A 13,714-nucleotide genomic window follows, 5' to 3' on the forward strand; every position below is an offset into this window, starting at 1 on the left:
TTTTGTGCAGTAGATCCTAATGTCAGAGTAACAAGTAGAAGATTAACAATATTGGGAGCCATATGTTTAAGTTGTTCTTCTTGTGTTGGGAAAATTATGTTTTAGCTACACAGAATTTTCCAGCAATTTTACCACTTTGATTGACTTACACAGTAAGAAAAAATTAACCATGCCCATTCCAGACTAGACAACTAAAATTTTGAAAGCACAAAGATTTATATAGAGAAAGTTTCACCACTGACTTAAATTGTTAATAGCTGATCTGCAAGTCAAAAATACCGAATGCCTTTCATGAAGCGAGATCCCAAATAAGGTTTCAGACAGTGTTTTCCACCACTACAGAACCTAATCAACAGGAACTCCACTAGTCTGAGTTTCATATAAACCATGTAAAGGTCAGGTGTTAAGGAAGCTGACAGCAGTCTTAAAGAACTTACCCTTTTTACTTAGTGCTAACTGAACATCAGATTTTCAATCGGAGGGTTCTGGCTGGGCTCCTGTTCAGAAAAGCGTGAGAACAAAGACAGTCCAGTGGTTAAAGCATAAGCCTGGGCTAGGGCAGACCTGAACTGAATTCCATTTGCACCACTCACATCATCGTGGGGTTCCACACATCACATGTCATCATGGAGAATGTGATTTCAATGGGAGTTGGGTGTTTAAATAACTTTGATGAGCTGATCCTCCATTCCCCCATCTATGAAATGGGACCATAGTACTTTCCTATTTCACAAGGCTGTTAGGACAATAACTGTATAAAAATTTGTGGTGCTGAGAGCACGATTAGTATAACAGATAACCCTGTTGCGTCTATTTTATTTGTTACTGCATTTGAGAACCAACCAAAACCAGCTTGAGATTTAAAACATTTTCAGTTTGTATCATTGCATCCTTATTTATACTTTCCTGATCTTCTGTAGGATCTTGATCTCTTATGACAGGTTAGTAAATGTGGATACCAAAAGATAAAATTAAGAATTCTTCCTTAACGTAAGTTTTAACTTTTGAAAAATGTTTTTAATGCTCATTTATAGAGAAAGCTCCATTGGTTTACATAAGGGCACGTCTTCACTATGGGGTGGATCGATGGGGCAGTGATAAATCCAACAGTTGTCGATATATCGCCTTTAGTATAGATGCAATAAATCGACCACTGATCACTCTTCCGTTGACTCTGGTAGTCCACCTCAAAGAAAAGTGAAAGGGGAATTAACGGGACAGTCTCTCCAATCAACACACCACAGTGAAGACATTGCAGATCTAAGTACATTGACTTCAGCTATTCAGCTTCAGCTACATTAATAATGTAGCTTAAATCACACTCCTGCATGAGTGTAGACCAGCCCTAAAGGTAAGCGTTAACTACATTGGTTTATTTCTGGTGCAGTAGGGTGACTGGACACATTTCAGTTTTAGTCACATTTATTTCAGTTCCTTTAAAATACATTATGAACCAGTTCAATTTAGTTTAAAGTAAGTCCCCCGTAAACTGAATGAAGAGTATCTACTCAGGTATTTGTAGTAGTTTAAGTCAGCTGTGCTCATATAGACCACTTGCTCACACAGGTCACAGGAGAAAGGGGACTGGGTTCTCTCATTGGTAGGGGGAATCATCAGTTAGAGGGAGAGAAGGCTGAGGGCAGGCAAATGAAACATCAGAATTCCGGGTCTGAATTCTCACATATCAGCTCTTTGGCAATCACATATTTATCAAAGGAACGGAAAGCACATCTTTCAGTGTTTTCTAGGCTGTATGGAATTTCATCTCTGTTTTTCAGTAACGGGACTAAACTAGCCAAAGACAGTTTTGTCTTGCAAAATACGTTGGTGCGAACGTGCACATGAGCCACTCCTGTTTTTAGACTTACATATAAAACACAGGTAAATAAAGGCAAGTCAGGGATTGACTCTGCAAACCATTACTTAAATGAGTAGCCCTTGCCCATGGGCATAGTATTGAGGGTGCTCTGCTCTAGCTGAGTAACTGAAATCTGCTTAAGGCTGCAGATGACGGCACATCTATAGTTCAAACAACATTTGATAGGAATGTTTCGTACATAGACACTGGTACGTCTTCTGCTTCTAGTCAGTCAGCAAATGCCAGGTAGACCCCTGTGGCTTCACAAAGAGGCTCAATTACAGGAAACGCAAGTTAGTTTGAGCCCTACATTGTTCCAGCTCAAAGGCCCACAAACAGAATTTGTTAGCCATAAGAGGAAGGGTCTACAGACTTCTAACTGATAGCTAGAAAAAGATCAGACAGCTGAAGAACAGAGATCACACAATTTGATGGCTGGTTTAAAACTATTTCTTTACCAAGCGAAATACAGGAGGTCAGACTAGATGATCTAATGGACCTTTTTTGGCCTTAAAAATCTATGAAGGGCTGTTGCCTCTGGGGAATTTACTTTTCATGGCCTGGTTCTGAGGCAGTGATACTACCTTGGGTGGGAGGAAACAGCCAGATTTACTGTGCCATGGCAATCTTTTCAAATCAGCGGTCTTTTGCTACTGAGACACAGCTGTTAGCTTAAATCCACCCCTTATTCTACTTAATAGTTTGTAGACTGTTGTGGATTACAAATGGCCCTGGGACTCCCATCCATTCTCCACTTTTCATCTCTACTGGAGAAAAAGGGCAAGAAAAAGGTGTTAGGGTTCACCCTGACATCACTGTGGTGCCATACAGGATGACATGTCGTTGATAACATCAACAAAATCCAGCAAATACACAAGTAGAAAAGAGCCTAAATGTCTGAATACAAGACAGACGGAAGTGGAGACAATAAAATAACACAAAAGCTGAAAGCAAGACATCACCATTTTAGTAAGTCACTAAAAACATTAAGTTTAAAAATATTTGACAAGGTAAGACAGTGATGTGCTTATTTCAGTTGAGATGGTTAAAAACAGTAGTTTTGTTCTGTATAGTGTAGTTTCAAAACTGTGTTAAGTCAACATTCAGATGTGAGCTTTTGGCAAAAAACCATGAAAATGTTTTATCCACAGTTACGAACATGTCAGAGTCATGGGCGACCTCCCTTCCTGGGGTGTTCGTCACTCTGAAGTTTTATTGTACAACACTCAAGGATGGTCTTCTCAGTACTTTCACTGACAGGTGCTGCCACCTCCCAAGAATTTCAACTCCTAAACTGCCACAATAATACTGAAAATTCAGTTTATACCTCCAGATTAGCGGAACTGCTATGGGCACCCGCATGGCCCCACAATATGCTAATATATTTATGGCTGACCTGGAACAATGATTCCTCAGCTCTCGTCCCCTATTACCCCTCTTCTACTTAAGATACATTGATGATATCTTTATGATTTGGATCCATGGTATAGAGACTCTAGAAGAATTCCACAGAGACTTTAACAATCTGCACCCCACCATCAACGTATGCCTCAATTACTCCACGCAAGAGATACATTTCCTGGACACTACAGTACAAATCAAGGATGGCCTGATCGGTACCACACTGTACCAAAAACCCACTGATTGCTATACTTACCTACACCCTTCTAGCTTCCATCCTGCACGCATAACTGGACCCATTGTTTACAGTCAAGCCCTTAGGTACAATCGCATTTGCTCTGATCCAACTGACAGAGACCGAAAACTACAAGATCTTTACCATATATTCATAAACCTGAATTACCCACCAGGAGAAATAAAAAAACAAATCAACAGGGCCAGATGAATACCCAGAGACCAGCTACTTTAAGATAGGCCCAAAAAAGCCAAGAACAGAACACCACTGGTCATCACCTACAGCCCCCAACTCAAAGCACTGCAACGAATTATTAAAGACCTACAACCTATCCTTAATCAGGATGCCACACGCCAGAAGGCCCTAGGTGACAGGCCTGTTCTCTCCTACAGACAACCTCACAACTTTATGAGGATTCTCATCAACAGCCACAGTCTATACCCCAGGAATACCAGTCCTGGAACCTTTCCTTGCAACAAAGCCCTCTGCCAGCTTTGTCCACATATCTTTTCTGGTAATACCATCCCTGGACCTAACCAGGTTATTCACAGAGTCATGGGCACATTCTCATGTTCCTCAACTAATATCATATATGCCATCATGTGCCAACAATGCCCAGATGCTATGTACATTGGACAGACTTCTAACTCCCTTAGACAAAGACTTAATGGGCACGAAACAGACATAAAAACACTCCAGATCCACACACCGGTTAGTCAACATTTTAATGGAGTGGGCCATTCTGTTGATGACTAAGAGTTTGCATGTTACTAAAGAAAAATTTTCACATCACTATTGAAAGGGAGACAGCCGAGCTGTCTTTTATATTCAAATTCGGCACATTAACACGTGGTTTGAACCAGGATGGGAATTTTCTGAGTCACTATAGGGGGTCGTTTGCATACTTGGCTTAATCTAATTCTTGACCTTCCCCTCTCCCTTCTACACCTCTGCTCTCTGATTTGCTCACCTTGATCATTTTTTTCTGATTTGTCCTTCTTGATTACTGTTTTTGGTTCTCTGTGCCTTAAATATTGAGTCTGTTCTGGTGAGGCTATGGTCTGAAGAAGTGGGTCTGTCCCACGAAAGTTCATCACCTAATAAATTATTTTGTTAGTCTTTAAAGTGCTACTTGACTGTTTTTTTGTTTTGAAAACTCAAAGTATCTGCTGGCATTGATCAAAAAGCCAGGTTCCTGTGCTGCTATTGATGACAACAATCACTGGGCATATTTAAAGGGCCTGAACTTTCAGGCTAGCTCAGCATCTGTAACTGTCGCCAGGTTTTCAGAAGCGCTCAGCTTGCTGAGTGTACATTAGATGCTTAGCTCTTGTGAAGATGTCATCATAAACCCCTTTGTGGGAACAGCTGGATGATGAATTCTTTTGAAAATCTGGCCTCAGTTCTGGGTGATAAACACTGTTGAAAAATCTGGTCCTGGCCCACCTGAAATGGGCACATCCTGCATGTGTAGGACATTTGAGCTGGGGCTATGGGGACATGTGTTGAGGTAGTAGGCTGGGTTTCAAGAGGCTCAACAAGTTGATCCAACTTCAGCCTCAAGTATCAAAGCCAGAAGCAGCAGCCTGTACCAGTGTCTCACAGTCAGAGCAGTCTGGAATCAAGGACAATGAACCACATCAGGTCAGAGCCAAGTGAGTCAACTGAAGCAGGGTCAGTGGAACAGAGGGGAGAAGTCAGAAGTGGAGTAGGGGACCAGGAACAAGGCCAGGTATCAGGAGCAGTGCCGTGGTCAGGATCCAGAAGCAAGATACCTCTGCAACACCAAGGTGGGTTGACCTAGCTGCACAGACAGCCTCCAAGTGTTCCATGAAGGGTTTAGTGTTGCTGGGCCAATCAGGGAACTTAGTAGATTCCACCAATCAGGATCTATGAAAGCAGGTAATCCAGTGGTTCTTGGACCTATAGGGCTCATATGCTGCTGCTCTCTGATTGGCCAGATGTTAGGAGGTGATGTGGACACAGCTCCTGTTCTAGAGACAACAGACCTGGGCTCCAGAACTCCACTTTTCCACCAGCCTCCTTTAAACTTTTGCTGACACATTAACTCTCTCTCCTACCCACTATCAAGCACGGGCACTCTGTTCTGCTTGTACTGTTTCTCTCTTTCTTTACATGTCATCAGATGGCATAGCCGAGCACAGATAAGAGAAGAGGTCTTCATGGGAAAAGTCATGTAAATAAAACCAAGGAGATAAGGACATCCAGAATGCTGGTGACAGAAGTGAAATCCACTCAGCCACCTATCAGCTAATAAACCAAAAGCAGCAAATGCAGAGCTCAGCGCTGGATACAGCCGAGTGGCTAGACAAGCTAGTATAGAAGGTGCAGTTCAGAGAACAAGAGAGGACCAGATGATCAGAGGATCAGTAGTTACTCATGGATGTCCCATGAGAGGCAGGACAATTCTCCTATCTGCCAGGATTTTCAAGAGTCTCCAAAATAGACATCACATTATTTTTGTCAGGTTTTGTGTGTATTTGCTTATGGTTATAATTTTTGGTTGGTATTGTGATTTATTTTCATTTGATTTGTAAAAGAGATGGGCAGGGGAATACAACAGTAACCCCCACAATCAGTGGATTCTGATACCTGTTCTGTGAAGGGACATTAAGCTTGGTAGACTTGTCAGGACATAAACAGTCCCTCTTTCCTGCCAGCTGTTGTGTGTCTCACCTATGGAGGGAAAGGACCAGCTCTAGCCACCTGGAGGTGGGGAGCACTTCCACACCACTAGCAGGAATGTAGGGTCATGGGGAATATGGGCAGGCTGAAGAGGAACACGGAAGAAAGGGTTGTGCAGAGGAGAGAAGGAGTACCATAGAATCAAAGGGTTGGAAGGGACCTTAATAGGTCTTCTAGTTCAGTCTCCTGCACTCAAGCCAACACCAAGTATTTCTATACCATCTTTGATATGTGCTCTTAAAAATCTCCAATGGCAAAGTTTCCAACAATCTCCCTAGGCAATTTATTCCAATTCTTAATCATCCTGATAGTTAGGAAGTTTTTCCTAGGCTACGTCTACACGTGCACCCAACTTCGAAATAGCTTATTTCGATGTTGCGACATCGAAATAGGCTATTTCGATGAATAATGTCTACACGTCCTCCAGGGCTGGCAACGTCGATGTTCAACTTCGACGTTGCTCAGCCCAACATCGAAATAGGCACAGCGAGGGAACGTCTACACGGCAAAGTAGCACACATCGAAATAAGGGAGCCAGGCACAGCTGCAGACAGGGTCACGGGGCGGACTCTACAGCAAGTCGCTCCCTTAAAGGGCCCCTCCCAGACACACTTTCATTAAACAGTGCAAGATACACAGAGCCAACAACTAGTTGCAGACCCTGTATATGCAGCACGGACCCCCAGCTGCAGCAGCAGCAGCCAGAAGCCCTGGGCTAAGGGCTGCTGCCCACGGTGACCACAGAGCCCCGCAAGGGCTGGAGAGAGAGTATCTCTCAACCCCCCAGCTGATGGCCGCCATGGAGGACCCCGCTATTTCGATGTTGCGGGACGCGGATCGTCTACACGTCCCTACTTTGATGTTGAACGTCGAAGTAGGGCGCTATTCCCATCCGCTCATGGGGTTAGCGACTTCGACGTCTCGCCGCCTAACGTCGATTTCAACTTCGAAATAGCGCCCAACACGTGTAGACGTGACGGGCGCTATTTCGAAGTTACTGCCGCTACTTCGAAGTAGCGTGCACGTGTAGACGCAGCCCTAATGTCCAACTAAAAATGTAAGCTTCCTGTCCTATCTTCAGAGGTTAAAGAGAACATATTTTTCTCCTTCCTCCGTGTAACAACATTTTCTGTACTTGAAAACTTACAATAGCCCCTCTCAGTGTTATCTTCTCCAGACTAAATTTCCACCTGTGTTTCCCGCTGGCCAGAATTTAAGAACAGCATTTTGTATTGTAGGAAATGAGTGACCTGATCACCAAAGTTGCTCAGGAACTAGAATCCCCATCATGTGGAAATTTCAAAAAAAGTGTTCTCATAAACAGAATGAAAAATTAAATTTTGAAATTTCCTGCAAAAATACTAATGTTTTATTTTGGAAAATAAAATTATTGACTTTTTCAAAATGTTTCCATATCTCCTTGGCATGCCTAGAGTCTTGGATGGGAAGCTGGAGAGCTCAGGTAGCAAAGGAATTAGCGCTCTTAGGACTTACGGGCTCCTAAGGAGCCAGAATGCCCTGGCAGAAGAGCCTGGGCTCCCGCGGAATTCAGTGTGTGAGCTCTGTCAGCTTGCAGACAGGCAGGATGCTGTCAGGCAGATTTCCAGTGGAGCTAGAGTATCAGGTAGGCTCTTTTAAAATTCCTGTCCTACATGACTTCCATGGGAATTTCACTGAAATCAGCACCCTCCCACATCCCGTCAATATCAGTAGCTCAACATTTTCTGATTGAAAAATGATGCATTGGAAATTTCCAACTAGCTCCAATAATCATACAGTAGTGAGCTGTTTTCATTCTAGTAGCCTGTAACATGCCCAATCAACTGTTTAACATCACAGAGCAAGCAGCTGCACACACAGTAAAAGGTGCAAGTTTGTTTTGTGTGAAAAGTTCATCTGTTCAGGTTTGAGAATGCTGGAAGTTAATCTCTTTTGTTTATTCTATTGACAATGAAAGTCCAATGCACAGCCTAACTGTTGTGTTTGCCCTGTTATAGACAAAACCATCTGTTGCTAGAGTACATTAGAATTTGTTAGTGCAAAGCTATCAGACACATGTGGACAATGAAATAAAGATACATGTTCTGCTCAGGAACCGGGGCCTGCATTATGTTGCTGCAAAGGGCAATCTGAATGGGTGATAAACCACACAGACTGTGAGAAATGAAGGCACACACCAGCTCCAGACACAGTAGATAGTGAGTAAGAAAAACATAGGCAATTTCAAACTTCACTAGAACAGCTGGTCTGTGTTGCTAAAAGAATCAGTGCTGTGAAATCACAGTGAAACACAAGGAAGGGTATGGCTAGTGACTGTAAAAGTAATCAACAGATAAATGCCACACAGCACTGCTAAGCAGCAGCCAGCACCTAGTAGATGCCACAGACCAACATATTTGTCATGCTACATAAGTGACATCAGCTAAATCTATCTAGGAAGCAGAAATAAATAGGATCCAATGAGAGTGGCACAGTTAAGATGCCACAATGAGACTCAATAGATATTCAATAATGATGCCTTGCCCCAACTAGCAGGTGGCTCCTGGGGAAACCTCTGTAAGACAGTGGGCGAGATTCTCAGCTGCTGTAAATCAACATATCAGTATCTAAATCAATCTAATCAGCTGCGAATTTGGCCCATAGACTTCAACTGGACTCTGGAATTTCAGCAACTGAGCACCACGCCAGCTCAGACCCCATAGAAGCGAAGTGGACCATTTCAGGGGCTGTATATTAAACATCTCGCTCTTGTGCACATGCATTCTTTGCCTCATGACAATAGGAAGTGAGACAACAATACTGTGGCTGAATTCCACTGGTGTGTGTGTGTGTGTATATATATATATATATATATATATATATATGTATATATACACACACACAATAAAAAGGGCCCTCAGTTTCAGTCATATGCATGTTTAGAGGACACATCAGAGAGTGAGGGAGCAGAGACTGCACAGCGATGCAAGGTTATGGGCTATATGTCTAAACCCCGCACGTGCTGTGTATTAAACAGTATGTATAGGCCACAGCTTGGTCCAGATGGCAAATAATCTTACAGTTAAGTAATAATCCGACAATGTGCAATATCAGTAATAAGCCAAAAGAAGTCTGATGTTGCTAACAGCTGGTGAGCTAGTCACACACAATTCTCAGTTGATCAGTGAGAAGTCTGAAACTTAAGATGTATCAACACATCTGCAGTAATGTGACACAGGTGACTAAGCAAAACCTTCCAAGGAGATGAGTCATTGCTTATTTTATCACGTTACACTTAATGAGCTTGGCTGTGTGTCTTTGTCATCATGCACAATGGTCCTGTTATGAGAACCCACACTAGTTTGTGTACCAGGTAAGTGTTCATTATTCCTCTAACTGAAGGAAGGGAAATGTTCATCAGCACCTACTGACTATATTACTATTAACCAACCAGAATCAGAGTGTTCTTGGGAAGAACTGTGGAACTTGTGCCCTCTGCAAGTCTGTCACACCTTGGGCTTTTGTTAGTTTCAAAGAATGCAGCAAGGCTGATATTTTTAGTAATGTATTTACAGGCTGTGCCTAAGCTAAGGCACTGATCTAGCTTTCTTTTGTAGAGTGGGTATCAGGATAATTGGTCCATATGGTTAGCTGTACCACAGTGCAGTAGTAATTACTAATAATAAATAGTAATACATGTAGGTCAGATTAATCAAAAGTCAAGATCTGAATCTAAATGTCAAATTTCAAGACTGAGCAGGAGGTGTTTTAGATTTGAACTCTGCAGCCAAACCCACCTCCATTATTTTGGTTAAGGGTTAGATCCAAAACAAGGAGAAGCAAATTCTATCTGGACCAAGCCCAAGACAGCAGAAATGTGGGGACGGCAACTAGTCTCATAACTTTTGAGGAGCCTACATTTCACAAGATCACCCTGGTAGATTTTGGCATTGTACTCAAACTTAGGTCTTGATTTAACTTTGAGCTGAGCCCACCCCGACTTTAAACATAAACTGGAGTCAAATGCTCTGTCCTCCTCCCGTGTCTGGGATAGAGCTGATATGGAAGAGGTGTCCAGGACAAGTATGAACAGCGTAGTCACCTCAGGATGCATTGCTGCAGACATCTTCCCTGTGGATGACTCAGGCCTGCCCAGTCAGGCCCATGGCACTATTACTAGAGCACTGCAAATCTGTGGATACGGAGATCTACCTACCTCACAGAACTGGAAGGAACCTTCAGAGGTCGCCAAGTCCAGTCCCCTGCACTCACAGCAGGACCTATCACCATCCCTCAGAGGTTTTTTTTTGCCCCAAATCCTTAAATGGCCCCCTCAAGGACTGAGCTAGCAACCCTGGGCTTAGAGCAGGCTTGTGCTCAAATCACTGAGCTAACCCTAAATGGTACCTGCTTTATATCTGCAGATGTTTCCACCTGAGGTTATGGATGTAGCTATCCACAGCTCATTTTTTCAAAATAAAAAGCAGTCAAGTAGCACTTTAAAGACTAGCAAAATAATTTATTTTGTGAGCTTTTGTGGGACAGACCCACTTCTTCAGACCATAGCCAGGGTCTGTTCTGGTCTGGCTATGGTCTGAAGAAGTGGGTCTGTCCCACAAAAGCTCATCTAATAAATGATTTTGTCAGTCTTTAAAGTGCTTCTTGACTGTTTTTTTGTTTTGATAGTGTATAGACTAGCACGGCTCCCTCTCATTTTTTCAGATACACATGCAGATGCAGATTCCAATTTTGTATCTGTGCAAATTGTTAGACTATTTCCTCAGATGCTCTACCCTTCTCTGTACCTTAAAGACTGTAAATATAGAATCAGCAGGATTTATCCCACTCATAAAACAAGGGAAGCAAAATGTCAGACATGCACATATACCTTACTAGCTTTGTCTAGAGCTGCTCCTCGTGGGGCCTTGATTAATAGTTCTCTATGCTCCCTGCCATATAGCCAGCAGCCAGGCAATATCCATCACCTACAGCTGTTGTGTGGAAAGGCACAGTGGACAGCAGGTCCAGATTGCTATTCTGTTGTCCTGATCCAGCTGTTTTGAGGCTTATTAGATCTGTCTCACTGCAGGCCATGAATATATTGCTTGGTGTGCCTAAGACGCTGTAATGTCTGAGCTGCCTACAGCTGACAATTTATACCTACCACTACTGAATTTTGTGTCAGTTTATAGGGTGAGACACAGAAATCAATCACCCATGTGATTATTCCTGTAGGGAGCCAGCCACTCACATGAACATGCCATGGCATTTATGCGACATGGTCCTCCAGCCACTGGCTGTCCAGAAGGTATAGTCACGTAACACTGATTATATCGTATTGCATCACCAAGAGTGTGGAGACGCGAGGGCTGCACTGTTGCTCTCCTCTCCGCTGAGCTGCCACTCCTGACACTTCTCCCCTCTTGGATGTATTATGACGTACACCCCTTGAAGCTATGAGTGCCATCATACTGGTGCGGTTGTATGTTAATGCTGGAGCAGGGTTGCTACTGCAAGCCTCAGTTTTGGCACCACTCTCATAGTTTCACTTCCTAGCCCTTCCGAAAGCTGGAAACAAAAGTTAAGTCACTGGATCCTTCCTGTTGTTGGTGAAAACTCCATGTGTCTAGGTGTAAAATAGAGGTGAAGGTTCCATCTCATTTCTCCTCTCCTCTTCTTCCTGCCTGGCTCAGCATGGACAGTGCTTTGGCAATATGAAAGTGCCATGCACCGTTTGTTAGAGGTACGTGTTGCAAACAGTCACAGGGCCACATCCCATTCACAGCTGGCATCCCATATTTGCTCCCTCTCTTTCTCTCCTGTTGCATCCCCTTTTGTTTTTAATTTCTCTAATGTGTCCACATGTCACAAGCCTTACTACTCAAACCGCACCCAAGACATCTCTGTGGCTCCCTGGCTGGTTATAGGGTGAATGAACAATGTGCCTTTGTCCCAAAGCAACACTGATGGAAGTCTCCGCTGACCAACTTGATGGCTCTAGTACTGAAAGGTAATGAACACATCTAAGATTCTGAATAATCTACTTCTCTTAATACACACCTTGGGCACAATTATCTCCTCTAGGGCTATGTCTGTACTAGCAGGTTCTGTTCAAATTCCCCAGGTGTTCTGTTGACAGTAAATCAACAGAACGCAGCACTTTTGTTGACAGTCTTATCCCACTGCCCATGAGGCATAACGTGGCAGAGATCTATCAAGAGAAAGCCCCTCTGCACGTTCCAGGGGGCCCTCTGTGGAGAGGCAGGCCTTCTGGGACACCGGACAGCTCTGTCTGCTGTGCTTCCAATTGGCTGTTTTGTCGAGAGAATGGCCAGGAAGCCCACCCACTCCCTGTTGACAGAGTGGATCGCTCTTGTGATCCGCTTGGCAATTTGGCTGCGATCTGTCGACGGAAGTTTTGTCAGAAGATGCTTCTGAGAAAAACTTCTGTTGACAAATCGCTGTAATCTAGACACAGCCTACGTGTTTTACCAGGGCATCTGTAGTGCTAATTGACATTCTGTTATACAACAGATTTACATAGCCAGTGTCCACGTGGGCTGGGCTTTGGAGATGGGATGTACACTTCCTGGCTGCCCTCATCTGTTCTGGGGCTTGCCTCATACAGAGTGTGGTTGTATTGACACAAATGGGGCTAACCTCCCTCAGGGTGTGGTTATATTGACACTGTAGCTGCATCTATAGCATCACCACAAAGGGCGCTACTGTAACAACTGTGTGTAACGGTGTATTTTGCAGTTTGAGGTGCTAGCATGTGTCCACAGGAAAGGACAGTCCTGGCAAGGTAACAGATGTGACCCTGCAGCAAGGTGCAGACTGATAGCAACACAGGCCCTGGCATATGCCTTTGACAAAGGTGTGGTATAGGGATTATTCCGAGTATGGTGGCTCCAGACTTTCTTATCAGTGCTCTCCCGTAAATCCCTGTTTACGGTAGGTCGGCTTGTCAGCTAAGCAACATGCAAAATTGTGCCTACGGCTGTGTACGTTAGCTGAAGGGAGAGCTCATCTGCTGTCCATTCACGTCACTTTAAACTGTAGAGTTGGCCCCCTGAAAAGTCTACGGTGTGTTTCAATTCAGGTGCTGGTAGCTAGAGAATGGGGCCGGGCTCTTCAAAGGAGCCTTGTGCAGGTAGATCAAATCTCACCGAGCATCTTAAGTGGAAGCAACATGCACAAAAGTCAATAGGACTGGGGCACTGACTGGCCTTCGGCTCCACTGACGCTCCTAGCTTGCATCTCTGTGTTCCTTGTCTAAACCTGCACATGCCGGTTTTGTTTTCTGTGTATACCAGCTTTGTCTGTATGTTAGAACAGTTCTTAGACTTGCAGCCATGCCACTCAGCACCTCCAGTAGGATGGCATCCATCATCCAGGCTTCTTGAAGGAGGTCAGCATTAGCCGTAGGGCAGCACTTCTCCATCTCTCCCAAACAATATTAAAATAGCTGCATTAGTAGAAGCAAACCTCAATCAGAATGGCTGTGGCCACACTAGCCCTATGGTAATGTGGCA

This window comes from Carettochelys insculpta, chromosome 1 (genome assembly GCF_033958435.1).
Source record: "Carettochelys insculpta isolate YL-2023 chromosome 1, ASM3395843v1, whole genome shotgun sequence".
Classification (NCBI taxonomy): Eukaryota; Metazoa; Chordata; order Testudines; family Carettochelyidae; genus Carettochelys; species Carettochelys insculpta.